Consider the following 14,961-nt stretch of genomic DNA (forward strand, 5'->3'; position numbering starts at 1 on the left):
TTGCTAAAAGCATTTGACAAGCCACGTACCGTAACCAACCAAGCATTATGAAATAACCATTCAGATAGAATCATATTCGGAAACGAATCAGTTCCAGTGTCCTATTTCTTGTTGTTCTATTTTTGTGCAGACACTTCTGTAACATTCGTCAGTTAGTGGCAATAATCTGTCACATCCACGGGTACCCACCCTGCTGCAGCTAATTGAATTGACACTAATCTTTCAGCTTTACACGCCTTTCAACCGAAGCCGGAATTTACACCGATTAAATCAGAGGGAAAAAATCAACGACATCCTCTGGTTAAATCACTTCCCTCTTTTTTCCCGAAGCACATCGGTCGGTTACCTACCTAAAGAGCGGAATGTTTATCAAAGCCCAAATGCCACACCTCCGTAGCATGGCTTCTTCCTCTTCCGAGTAGAACTCGTTTTACTTGTAAGCCTTTTCCCGTGTGTACTTGCTTCCTATAACCGAACGTATGCAGGCAGGCAGCAGCTCGAAACTGCGCATGTGCTAACCGCATTTCGATCATCTGTCTACTTCGGCTTCGGCTGTTGGACTTGTGTGTATAGTGGCCTTTAGTGGCAGTGAGCTATTCTCGTATGGTATAAAACTAACACGTAGAGCAAAGGAAGAAAAACAAGAACAACGTAATAAAAGTGCTGTTTGGGCGAGGATAGGAATTCAAAATGCGTTTTTATCGCCGCCTTATACAAGTGGCTCGTTGGTCTAGGGGTATGATTCTCGCTTCGGGTGCGAGAGGTCCCGGGTTCAATTCCCGGACGAGCCCGCGCTGATAATTTTTTTGTTACATCGTTAAACAAGATTATGTGCGGGTATATGTTTTAAGTTTAACAAATATTTTAAATTATTGCATTTATTGTTTATTGATTTTGTTCCTTTGTGTGTCGCGATTGCATGGCGGCTTGCGGCTGCGAGATTGGCTTGTGCAAATTTATGACCTAAATGCAGCAGCGTAATTGGATGATCGCCACCATGGTTTAACCAGATCAGTAGCCACTTGGTTACCATTCGCCAATAACGAGCAAAGACTGACTGACTGCCTATCTATGCCAGGGTAAAAATGGAGGCGTAGGACAACTGAAGAGGAATGGAAAACTCCTTATTTGAAGTAACCGAAGTGTATGTCTATTATTACCTAGTAGTCTAGTTAGTAGCTAGTAGCTGCTGGAGTAAACTATAGCGGTGAAGGTGGTCGAAAAATGGCCAATTGCGCGAGCGACATTATGCTGAATGCATGAATTGTTGGATTAGACTGATCCGAATCAACGATAGGCACTCTAATTGGAGTGCAGTTTTTTTGTTGTTGCATGAATTAGTTGGTGTTATTAAAGATATAAGCTATTTGCAGAGTTTCGGCTTTGCAGTCTTACGATCCATAATTAGAACGAAATTACTGCAATTCGTCCCTACGTTTCGGCGCTGATTAGAGTCTTCTTCATGTAACAATTTGGTGATTCATGCCTTGTTTAAAACCTTTTCATAGTCTAATGTTTGATTGTGTTTTGGTGTTAGTAGTCATACATAGAGTTTGTTTTTTTAAGTGGGTGATGATGAATTTTCAAAAATTAAATTATTAATAAATTCATCACTATCCATTTAAATTAACCGTATGACTATTTGCCAAAACAAAATCAGGAGCTGTTCATTAGGATTAGGACATTAGGAGCTGTTCATAAACTACCTAGACAGATTTAGAGAGGTTAGACTCCCGAGTGGTCTAAAACCGATCCAACTTGATCGTTTGAGATTTGAGTGGGCAAACTTGATTTTAAGCACAATACAATGAAGAGGGTGTTTTTTAGATTTTTATAAAAAATAACATGAAATTTACTACCGTGTATATTTTTCCTGAAAAGCAATAATTATGTCCTACTTTGTATCAGACGTAATTTTGATTGGAGGTGATGTTTTCGAGTTATGATTTGTTATTAGCAAACACGCCATTTTGAAGTATTTTGCCAGATTCAAAATCGTCGAAGGTTAGCTCAAACGTGAATAAATTCCATAACAAACATTCAAGGTGTACGTGAAGTTTACGATTTTCAGAGCTGGTTGGAAATGCTAGCTAACTTGAAGCTGTAGTGTGATAATTTATTAGCTAGAGAAGGTCTGATAGTTCCGCTAGAGTACGGCAGTTGGAAAATTGAATAGAAGTTGAAAATGAACGAAGGGCCATTAATGCGACAGTTCTAGTCAAACGCACACTTTTTTACCTAACTCACACATTAATGGATGAGGAGACTTGCTATATCTAGAGCAACATGTGCAAAGAGCCTATGAGCCAAATGTAATCAATATCTTTAAGCACCAGCAGCATCTGGTAGAGGATGCTTGCCCTATCTGATAATGTAGTTAGTTTACGTGGGCGTGTTTAATTCATTGTTTATATTTTACATCGTTTGATAACATCATCTGAATTTCTTTAGAATTCTCTTTGGAATTCCGTGTGGATTTTTCTCTGAATCTCTTAAAACTCTTCTCAAAACTCCCATCAAATTCTGCTCAGTTACGTTGGTATTATCTCGGGATGCCCTTTCAATTCTCTTAACAGCTTCTTTCAAATGTCTTGAGATTATCCTTAGAATCTATCAGAAGTTCTCCTCAAACTTCCCTAGACGTTTTTTCCTGGATTATTGTGGAACTCCCCTCAGAACTTCCTTAAAATTATGTCTGGGATTCCTAAAGAACATCCAAATCATTGGGAAAGTTCTAAGAATTTGTACAAGGTTCTGTATCCTCGTAAGTATTTGACTTAGTGCCCAAAACATATAAATTCTACATGTTTGTATTTTGTTTTCGATTTTCTCCAAACATCTCCAAAAAATCTATAAAATATGCTTAAACCACAGAATCTTGAAGATTTTTTATCATTGAAATTCTAAACAAAAAATTAAAAAGACGAAGATCTCGAATCTTTTCCACATTTGAGATTTTGGAATGACTATCGATAAAATTTCGTGAATTAAATTCTGAGACTAAGAAAAACTTTGAAGAACTTGTCCTTGACAAAATTATCTGAGTTCTGAAATTTCGAACATTTGTTGCCATCTTGGGGTTTATCAGATTTTCCCGATTGTTTTAAAAACTGTTATTTGTTACTGAATTTGCTCTTCTTTCTGCCCTCTTTGGCACCCATGAACACAGAAATTGTTTAGGCACTATTTTTCATAGTTTGAAATTCAGATGCATATTGTAATTAATCAGCTCATTTTTAGTACCGAACCAACTTTTAAGCCCAACTTGTTTACAAAACAATAGCGCACCCTTCGATTACCGACCTAGTTCAATTCGGACCAGTCTGTCGTGCAAAGTTGACCTAATGTACCACCATAAGTCTTACCCGTGGTGAAGGCGATATGTTGCAGAGAAAGATAGGTACTCAAACAGCACCAGAAGTTGTCCAATTAAGTGCAAACATGTTGTCATTTTTTTCCCATTTTACTTTCAATCGCTCGCGCTCATCTGTCCGGTGGTGCTGCAGAACTCAACACTGAAAGAAATGCTTCTATTTGATTCGTCTGACATCTTTACCAATCGCAACGCACACATTTTCCAAGTGCATCCAATTTTGGAATGTTTGGCTTTTGGCGTGCGAAGACACCGCCGCCGCGCATGGATTGCAATAGTCTGAACATTATTCCACTCTCCACTGTAGCTAACATCTTGTCCAGTGATTTTTATATGCTTCTGACGCTACACTCACAGTTAACGACGAAGGCACGTTGGTGGCAAATGACGGTTCAATTGCGCGTGCTAGGAATCTGTCAGCTTGTTGTGTAATTATTGTATGCACTGTCTACCGATCACCCCGGCGAAGGGAGTTGAGTAAAAGCTTCTTACATGCATCGGCCAGAGTCAGTCCCTCTGCCGCCTGCGAAACTATTCCACCTTGAGCGCAAAAATGGGATCAATTGAGTGCTTTTATTTTTCTCATAATACCTATTGGTACTAAACGGATCGGTCGCAGCTTTGTAGCAGTTTGTAACTGCTGTTGCTACTGCTGCAAGCTATTAACAGGCAGTATGTTATTAATGGATAATCGATTGGTGGGTGCTTATCTTGAACTGACAATTAGTTGAGGTGTTAGTTGTGCATAGTTACTTGTGGACTTGTGGGGATGAAAATGGAATTATTGCGAACAGATGTAATTAATTAATTTAGCTTTATTTAGGAGGCTTTCAGCCTTAGGCTGGTTCGCCTCCAATGAACAGATGTACTAAAAATTGGCAAACATAGAGATACACTGCCTATAATTGCATATCAGACCCATATGATTTTTCATCAATTTTGATATAACAACGCTATACACTATCAATTGGCATCTTCTTTCATATTATGTGATGAAACTACACACTTTGATCATGAAAAATGTGAAAACAACATCAAGTCAATTTGTCCCATCAAGCAAACTAATCGCATATCAGTCCCATCATAATATTCGATCGTCGTTCAAGTTAAAGTTCTGCGGGTACCTAGCGGGCACTATACTTTTCCAAGAATCTTGAGCAAAGAGAAATACAGTATGGGATCGATTTTGGCAACACTCCTCTATTGTCGTTAATTTGCTTATACTCGGCACTTGGAAACCTCAAAGCTTATTTAATCATTTTCTTGTGTGTTTGTGTTGCCAAAATTGACCCTTACTGTATTCAAGATACCAGAATTTGTTAACAAGATCAATGTTCTGGGACTGAAGAATTTGCAATGTAAATCCCGAACTCTGATTGAATTATAAAATCCAGTATTTCGAATGTTTTTTAAGAAAAATCTTCAACATTCTGGGTCTCAAAGTGTTCTGGGACTCGAAAAATGGCGTACAATAATTTAAGGTGATTTTTTTCTAATTCTGAGAAATGCAAAGATTTAAAATTCTATGACTTACAGATACAATCAAAATGCTGGACTTGAAACAAATTGTAGGTTCCCGAATAGAACAATCAATCATTTTAAAGGACTGTGACAATTTGAAGAATATTCATGATTTTGGACTTAAGCAATTCTTCGAAACTAAAGGACGTTTCGATACATATACGCAAATTTCGAGCCGAACAATCGATAATCAGACTTTTATCACTTCATGCGTGACGTTGACGATTACAAAGTTGAAGTAGATACTTAATGAATTTCAATATCAGACTTAAGGTGAACATTCATATGATAGATGAAAGTATAGAATTGATAAGTCCGTTAGAGTACGACAGTGTGAATACTGTATATCGAAGTTAACTATCTTCGTCAATTTTCTCTTTGCATCCCCACGGTCATTTAGATATATTTCTAGCTAGTTGTAACACACAGATCGATGAAATAAGCTATTATCTAGAATCTAATACGACAATCATTACTATTAACTGGTTTGAAGCCATTAACGAAAGAAAAAGTCGATGAAGAGAATCGATCAATGTTACTTAGGACGTTATGCATTATTCGGGTTGATTTATTCGTCTCTGAAGTATAAGCAGTCCTTCCGATGTAACTTCGTCTTGTTTAACTCTCAGAGTACTGTGCTTGTAAACTGTGTGTCGATACTATGAGCAATCTCACACAGCATAACACGCAGTTTTCAGGCTTGGTACTCTGACTGTTAATCGTCTGCTAGGGGAAATTGATCTAATATTGGCCTATGGATCGACATTGTACCAAAGAAGAATACTAAGATGAAACTGTCAGAAGAAAATCTTTCTATTTTAGTGTCCTCTTGCAAGGTAATTTTGTGGTTTTGATGCCCCCTCGGTAGAGATGAAATTTTGCGAACTTTTTTATCAAAACAATCCCACCAAAATCAGATAGGGGAAATGACGGCTTCGGCATGCCAGACTATTTTCGGCAACCCAAATTGAAATACTATTTTCACTGGATTTTCTTACGAAAACACTTCGCTGAATGCATGCAAACGATTCTTTATGCTTTCAGCTTCAATTTGACTATATTTTTACCACTGAGAAAAAGCAATCTAGCAAGGTTTTCTTGAAATGAAACACACGCACTACAAATTGTAGCTGATTTCGAGTTGCCGATAATAGAACAGCAGATTTACATGCTGGTCAAATGTAACGGTTGCCGAAGAAAAACTGCTGACAATACTCGCTCTCACTAGAGAAGATTGGAGCTTTGTAAAAGCGTTTCAAAACAGTTTTTGACAATTCTTTCGACTGAAATTGTTAGAGCAGCTGGCAGCAAAAGATTGTAAACAAACCAATACTGCATATGTGTGCGTTCCTTAGAGAAAAAGGCTATAGAAAGAAGGTTGCTGCTTATGTTGCCGAGAATACGTAAATTACCCTATGTCCCATTTTTTAATTACTCGATTAACAACTAATCGATTTTTTTGTGTTCGCTGTGCTGTCATTTTTCCACCAATGAGAGTGCAGCACATGTTTGAAACGATCGGTGATGATTGTCTGCAGAAGTTAATGCTTATATCGGCATGATATAATCGATTACAAATATTTTACTTTTCGGTTCGTATGAATAAAAGTCGGCCATCACTAGATGAATGTGAAACGTCATTTCAAATATAAGGACCGTTCATAAATAATGATACAATTTGAAAGGGACCGGGGCTAATCACAAATTACGTCCCCACGGTAACTGAAATAAATACGAGTGTTCACCGGTTGATTGTACTGTATCCGCTCCTTCTCGGTATAGTCTACGATTCTGAATTTGTAGAAGTAATACGCGTCATGACGACGCTTGAAAACAGACTGATGTTGTTTCTGGGCATATCTTGGTTCCATTCCACTGAATTCATTCGGTGTCCCACCATTTTGCCTAAGAAACACTTGTTCTTGATCCTGGTATGTGAATTATTGAGGAGGAAATGAAGCGATTATAGAATGTCCCATTTCACGTTGATGTTCACATCGCGTACACCAGTGTGCATGTTGAAGCCATGCTTTGTTTCTTCCGGACGACACACTTAACTTTTCCATATTTTCCCAGCAGCAACACTAGATCACGATCCGGGACCTCAGGTGGCAGGTCGTATATTTGCACGTATCAAATGTTGCCTCCCGAAGGCGTTATACGTGCGAGCAGTGACTTACCATTCGCATAATGGAAAAAGTATTCATAAAAGTTGTTCTTAAATGCAAACAGCATAGACTTCTTCGACTTGAACATAATGAAAACTGGTTTCTGCTCCAATCCGGTAAGTTCCTTCCATCTCAACAACACTCACATTCAGTGTTATAACGGAATGGGCAATCTCGCACATCGATGTTCGAAGTCAAAATAAAAGCTATTATTTGTCATCAAATTGTATTGTCTGTGTGTGCAATAGTGACGAAACACACAGACCTAGCTGCATGCAATGAACAAACCACACCAAATAATTCTACCGGCTGGCTCAAAATTTTAGAAAAAAAACTCAAACTTTTTAAAATTTTAAATTTTAATTTTAATCTCGGACTAGGCTAGAGGTGCTGCCTGAGACGCTATTGTATTATTGACAGCGAGATTTTGCTGCTGGATTTATTAAAATCTTCAAAAAAAATGATACAGTCAACGTCAACTCTCCTCAACTCGATATTGATGGGACCATCGAGTTTGGGAAGCTATCAAACTAGAGGAGTATATATTAGAATTTTGTATGGGAAATGTAGTTGAAGTTTCCTGGATTACCATCGAGTTAAGATAGGTACTTCTAGATGGAGAATATCGAGTAAGGGAGAGTTGACTGTATATATAGGGATAATGGCTCTAATGTTGGCCTATGGATCTAAGATTGGGCTCATCGCTAAAAATCTGCTATTTATCAATTTTATCAAGATGAACGCGTTATTGGGACGTTACTAATGGATATTTTTGGTCGCTATTGAAAATTTAGTCGATTGCTGAACTTATGTATGTGCCCAAAATTAGGGGCATTTAGGCCAACATTACATCCATTTCCCTTGTATAAAATTTTCATGAATCTGGGACGAAAATAAATATGCAAGACGTCGAACATACAATTATAGATCGAAGTAGTCCGCGCTTTGAAGGCTCACGTGTGAGTTTTTGCTGCGTGTTTTTCTTCCGCTGATTTATCAATTTTAACTAAATGTCTGCATTGCTTGTAAAATGTCGCGAAGTTTTTAAATCAATGTTGAAAAGTGCATAATAGATACGCGTGTGCATTGTGTGCCAGATGAGTTGCCGGGTAGCATGAGCAGCTGGCTTGTTGGGTACGAAGCAGAAGTTTGCCAATATGGATGTTTCGTTGAGTTCCGTTTCCCGAAATGTGCAGCCACTGGGGATCATCGAAAGCCTGAAGTAGCTGTATTAACAAGGTTCCTCTATGTAACATGACGGAAGAAGCAAACAAAGATAAGTTTAGGTATTTTCTATTATAAACCGCTTCAATCAGTATTAGTTTACCAGAACGATCCCTGCTGCAAACCCTTCTCCACATCCAACATAGAATAGAATGATGATGGTCTCACATCTTACCCCTACAATGGTTTGAGCTGGACGATTTATCTTTAAGATGATTAAATATGTCATTTTGACGAGGTTAGCAGACAAATTCGAACTGGTTACAGTTGCAGATATGAATTCCCTCTAGAGTTTACAGTTGCTTCACAGCAATATAAGTGTGAAAGGGCTCAGGCGTCCCCCTCTTAGTTCGCCTTTTTGTCCATGTAAAATATTCATAAGCACAACACCAAGAAGTCGTTTCACACCAGCCGTTAACGTTCTAGCCTTTCAGAAGGCGAAGGAAAAAGTTGAACAATGCGAAAAATGAAAGGAATAGGTACAACCGCACAAACCGTTCCCAAAGGTTTCGTTCGAGTAGCTCACATGACCTCTGCAGTGACAGCGCCAGTGGCTTCCACCTCATCTGCTACTACTGCTGCTGCTCCACCTCCACCGACAGCGAAACCTGTTCCACCGGTGCTGGAAGCAGACTCTACCAAAATTTCCTACAACATTCGGATGCAATTCTACAATCTCATGATTAAGCATAGTCTAAACATCTACACAAGCAGCGAGGATGCCTATGAACGCGCACAAACCGAGGAGCTGGCCGTTGTCAAGAAATGCAACACTCCAATGATCTACAAAAGCAGTGCCCTTTTGGCGACTTACAAGCTGTTTTGTTTCTGTTTCTCTTTGTTTTCGCAGTAGTAGTTTCTAGTGAAATAAATGATCTCCATCACATCACTAATCATAACCACGAGCAATGAAGAAGAACTGCATCCCAAACCCCATGATAAACAAGGAGTGGATGCATCCAACTTTTAAGCGCAAAAGAATCATTACCAACATAGGAGAAAATTCGGTAAGATCCTTCCATTGCATTATTTTATGATTCTTCAATATTGTACAAATATTAACACATTACCCACAACTACACATAGTAACTCGGAGCATTTGGTACGGTATGTCCACGCATCCTTTCACCCCTGTAGATTCAAGAAATGTTCCCATTCATTTCCAAGAATGATCTTTACGGCAAATACAACGCAGTAGGCCTGGCCGTATTGATGTTTATATCATAACTCAGATATGCTGTAAACATCAATTGAACAAGAAAAAATAATTAGACCTCATCTAATCTAATCATTTTCCAGGATGCTTTCTCGTACTGGCAGCGTTTGTATTAGATTAGATTAGATTAGAAGACGTCGAACATACAATAATATTTTCAAAGATGTTGTTTTTAAATAAGGCACTTGCAAATGTTTCACAGCTTATTACAAACTTTAATGAATGAATTTGATGAGAATTTCTACGGAGCTTAAAATTCAGAAGAGAATTCCAAGGGAAGATGTGTTAAGCAAACTTGAAGTGATATTTGAGTATTCCTTTCATGTTAGTTTTGTTGAACTCCAGACTCCACGTGAAACGTAAAGAAAACTCCAAGGTAGTTCTGATAAGAATCCCAAGAGAATCATGAGTAGGATTCAAAGTAAATTTCCAATAGAATTCTGAGGAGGATTCCAAGGTTCCAATTCCAAAGAGAATTCCAAGGGATTTCTGATTAAAATACTAAAATGTAGGAAAGAACTGCAAAGAGAACTGCGACCTTCAAGTGACCAGAATTGAAATAGAAGAAGGAGATACTAAAGTGAATTTTGAAAATAATTCAATGAAAGTTCTAAGGATAATTCCAAAGGAATTCTAAGGAAAGTTTCAAGGAAATTTCCAACGAAGTTCTGAGGAAAATTTTAAAGGAACGCTTACGAGAGTTTTAGGGCTTAAGATTTTGTAGATAACTCAAAGAAGAGTTCCTTCTAAATTATGATGATAATTTCATGGAATTTTCGGGACTACTCCATGAGACTTATGTGTAGAATTAAGATGAAATTCCAACGATAATTTCTTGGTAGTTTAGGAGAATAGTTAATGAATACTAGGAGAGTTTATTTCAAAAGAATTCTTTGTGGAATTGCGAATTAATAATTTTGAGATGATTTCGGAGTGAATCAAAGATCCTTCTGTAGAGATTTCCTATATTATTATGAAGCAAATTGCAAATTTTTTTTTAGATTTTCGGCCCTTTGAATTATTGTTATTATTCCACCTTGAATAATCACCATGAAAAACCACGCTTGAAAGCTGTTGTGTTTTTCTTTTGCTGCGTATTTTTCGTCAGCGAATGAAACATATTTTTTTTCCTTAAAAAAAGTTAATTTGTGTAGTGAAATTTAGTTTCAAGTGTTGATAAAGTTATCATTTAGTGATCTATCGTGTTTTGTCTGTGGCTTTCTTGAGTGACTCGATTGACCTTGAATTTAACCTCCAAAATCTACGACGCAGCTTCAGTTTCGTTGTTCGGTGTCGGTTTTCATTGCCTCCCGGGAGCCCAGTTCTCCGAGTTCGGATGCCACACTTTCGGCGTGTAGTTCTGTTGAGAGATTCGTCACCGTGGGCAAGTTTGAACCCGGTCCGGTTGGTGAATTAGACCGGGAACGTGTTGATAATGTGTCTGTCAGTAGTTTTGGTGGTGATTCGGTAGCCGACGTTGTCGTGTTTTCCGCATGCAAAAGTCCTCGTCTGCTGGTCTCTCGCCGGTGTCAGAGATTGCGAGCAATCATCTGCAAAATATCTGGCTGGATACGCCCAAGACTGGACGGGTGGTAGCTGGTGGCCTTGGACGGTTCCTGTGAAGATTGCGGGGTTGCTAGTGTAATGGGATGCTTTGTTGATTGTTCGTTAACACTTGATTGCTTGTATTACTTATAAATAATTTAGGTGGACAAAAAGGCGAACTAAGAGGTGGACGCCGGAGTTTTTCCACTTTTATATCGCTGTGAAGCAACTGTAAACTCTAGAGGGAATTTATATCTATAACTGTAACCAGTTCGATTTTGTTTGCAAACCTGGTTAAAATGTCATATTTATTTATCTTAAAGATAAATCGTCCAGCTCAAACCTTTGTAGGGGTAAGAAGAGGTGGGACCATCATCATCATCAAAAGCACTAGATGCGAACCTCTTCCTAGATGACCATGGAAATCCAAGAAAATTTGTTTGGAAAACCAAATTAACATGCTGAGACCAGTGCAAATACTTTTTAAAATAAAAAATAAAAACATAAACTAAATACGTACCAGAATTCAAAAGAACATTTTCTAACTGGAAGTGTGTGTGTAATACTAATATCCAATTGATAGAGGTAATACATACATGCGGGGTTTATTGTAAGGGAAAGTAACCTTGGAATGGGCGTGACTCTCCAGACATTCTGAAATGGGTTGCTGGATTTGCAATAGAGCTATCACCTTCTAACTCCCGGACTAAAGCTGTCTGCAATGACCATAAATGCGACATTGTAGAGAGAGTTTTTCCATAATAATACTGCCGGTCAGTGGGGGTTAGAGGGAACACACATGCACCATCCTGTGTGTGAAACAAAGTTTATTGAAAGACCTAGAGAGTTTCCGTTGAAGTTCTGGAAAAAACTGAAAAACTTATGGAATTCTATTTAGCAAAAAGAGTAGACAATGGCAACCCGAGCAAAGTCGGTTAACAAAATGAAAGCAAATCGATATTAAAGTGTGCAGTTCCTATCATAATGAAAACTCATTTTGATTTCAAATGTCGCGACCAGCGAATCCAAACACATAAAGCAACCAACGATACAGACAAAACGGTTGCTACGACTACCATGACAAACTCGCTCTGTAACAAAGCTCGATCCGAGTGGTAGAAGGATAATGATATATTGCTTGCCTGCTTTGTTGCAATATACACGGATGAGGACATAGCTTGATATGAATCGGGAAAAGACATAACAAAAAAAATCCCATTAACACACGTGTATCATCTTCGGCTTTACTTCGTGAAGCAGCTTGCCAACAATTTGCTCGTTTCCTTCTACCGCCCCGAATGAGTTGGGTCGCACGAACTGCTTGTCATGAAAAAGAACGGTGAAGATTATATCATTATTGTTTTCCACTTCTGACATAGCGTTATTATTCGGTTCGTGGATCGCTTGTTATTTTGTCATTTGGAGATATTTTTGATTCCTTGGTCGCGACATAAGTCTGACATCATATTGTGCTTTCATTATGCAGTCAAGACTTTGTAAATGAAAGCAACTTAACTTGAAGTTCTGCTGTTAACGTCTTGTTCAAAATTTAATTGAAGTTCATCATGATTATTGTTTATTTGTTTTGTTTAACACATTTTAGGTCATTTGTGACTTGCCCGGGGTGAGATTTGAGCCCAAGTCTTTCAGCGTGAGAAGCATGAATGCTAACCATTTACTCCAGGCCCGTATTCAGTTAAACATTATGAATGCAAAATCAGTAATCAAATTGATTTCATTGAAAGCAGGATTAGTTTTCCGTTTGCTTCAACAGTGTTAAATTTTGCTCTCATTTTTGCTGTGTTAACCGTTAAGTCAGCCAAAATGAGATCAACTGGAGTATTCAAAATAAGTAACATCATAACAGCAAATTTTGATTTCAATTTGATCTCCAGCTTTGCTCGGGAATCTATCCAGCAAGACACTTTTCACAAAATTTATTTATTTATTTATTTGTTTATTTTATTTACTTGTCTTCGTATAATAAAAACGCACAGACAGAATTATTAATGTCTAGTTAAAGAACGAATCCTATATTTAAACATAGTTTTCGAAATATTAAAATCATAATCTTCTCGCGATTTGTTGAAACGACGGCAGCAAACATCGAGTGGATTGTTTTGACCGTAGACTGTACGATGCTGAGGAATACGGATAAGGTCATTTTGTCGCGTCTGCCTAGCCGGTGCATTGAACTGGATTTTCCCTAGAAGTTCAGCACAATCTACATTGTTGTCCAGAATGTCGAATATGAACAGCCATTGCAGAAGAATCCTTCTATCAGCCAATGTTGAAAGACGAATTAAAGCACAGCGATCCTCGTACGGCGGAAGAACAACCGGATCGTTCCATGGCAACAGTCGTAGAGCGTAGCGGACAAAGTTACGTTGAATCTTTTCAATGCGAAAGCAAAGCGTGACGTGATACGGTGCCCATACTAGAACGCCATATTCCAGTATGCTGCGCACTAGCGAACAATACAATGTTTTTAGACAGTATACATCCTTAAATTGCTGCGTGTTGCGCTTGATGAACCCTAGTATCGCATATGCTTTGGCGGTGGTTGTTGCAATGTGCTCGGTGAATTTCAGCTTACTGTCCAGTATTAATTCAAGATCCTTGATTGATGACACACGGTTGACACTTGAAGCGTTCATCTTATAATCGAAAATGGCAGTTGTCCTAGATCGGTTGAACGAGATTATGTTACATTTACGAATATTCACTTCCATTCCGTTTAATGAGCACCATTCAAGAAGCGAGTCGATATCCATCTGAAGAGCGCAACAATCGACCATGGAGGTTATCAGGCGGAAGAATTTCAGGTCATCAACGAACATGTACTACGGTGCATCAGCAGCTCTTATTATGAGAAAAACTAAAATACATACATTCGTGACGGTCTTCGGCGACCGTGTCGTATGACAGAGCCTTTCATATGACATTTTAGTTTGGTACTGTACTATGATAGCTTGTTTTGCAAGTGTCGGAGGCAAAGGCAGTCAATTATCACAGAAAATGTGTCGACTACCGTGACCGCTTACAAGACTGCCCGGAAGTAATTGAGAACGTTTCAGATGAGGTTCCACCGAGGCACAAAAGCCCAATGCCCAGACAAGTACGATTCAATCCATCGAGTAAGCCACTGTGGGAATCCCATGCGTTTGAGTTTTTCCACTGCCAGTGCATGCGGCACTTTGTCGAATGCTTTAGAAAAGTCGACATAAACTGCATCGACCTGTTGTTGCTTTTCAAGGCTGTCCACAAGAGAACAAACGTAGCACATCAGGTTGGTTGTTGTTGACCGCTTCCTGACAAATCCATGCTGACTCTCTGATATCACATGTTGAACGTTACGATACAAAGAATCATGCACAAGACTCTCCAAGACTTTAGGAAAGCAACTCAAAATCGAAATTGCACGATAATTTTCGACGTCATTAACATTACCACTTTTATGAAAGGGAGTGATGGCTGCAGTTTTCCATTTGTTGGGAAATATGCCCTCCGAAAGAGATCTGTTGAAGAGTATACTCACAGGCAAAGCGATTGACTCCGCACACCGATTGATGAAGAAAGGTGATAGACGATCTGGACCTGCTCCTTTCGAAGTGTCGATAGAAACCAGCTTAGCAAAAACATCTTGCCGAGAGAAGTTGTAGACGGTCACGTTCAAGTCGTAGTGCGGCAAATTGCTCAAGTACGATTCAGTCAAAGGTGGTTGGTTATTACTTTGCACACTTCGAAAGAACGCCGAGAACAGATTTGCAGATTCAGATGGAGATTCAGCTGCCTCACCTTGGTAACGAAGATGTCGAGGCATTCCGTTGGATCGCTTACGGGTCTTCACATATTGCCAGGATTGTTGGGGGTCCTGTTTCAAACTTGCTTCAGTACGATGAATGTAGCAGCGA

The 14,961-nt window shown here is 38.8% G+C and overlaps 2 protein-coding genes and 1 non-coding gene across 4 annotated transcripts in view; 2 read left to right on the top strand and 1 right to left on the bottom strand.

The window, feature by feature from the left end:
* The window catches only part of LOC135700489 (uncharacterized), a 325,126-nt gene extending 316,254 nt beyond the window's left edge, over positions 1-8,872 (bottom strand). The window contains exon 1 of the mRNA XM_065221017.1: positions 8,848-8,872. The gene's annotated coding sequence lies outside the window, so the exon portion shown is untranslated. The remainder of the gene's footprint in view (positions 1-8,847) is intronic.
* LOC135700502 (uncharacterized) overlaps positions 1-14,961 on the top strand; it is a 430,325-nt gene that overhangs the window by 319,084 nt on the left and 96,280 nt on the right. The window lies entirely within an intron of this gene.
* Positions 720-791, top strand: TRNAP-CGG (transfer RNA proline (anticodon CGG)). The gene has a single exon. It is a non-coding gene; the product is annotated as a tRNA-Pro (tRNA).

This window comes from Ochlerotatus camptorhynchus, unplaced genomic scaffold, assembly GCF_037179485.1.
Source record: "Ochlerotatus camptorhynchus isolate MF236.1 unplaced genomic scaffold, CSIRO-AGI_Acam_v1.1 ptg000137l, whole genome shotgun sequence".
NCBI classification, from domain to species: Eukaryota; Metazoa; Arthropoda; class Insecta; order Diptera; family Culicidae; genus Ochlerotatus; species Ochlerotatus camptorhynchus.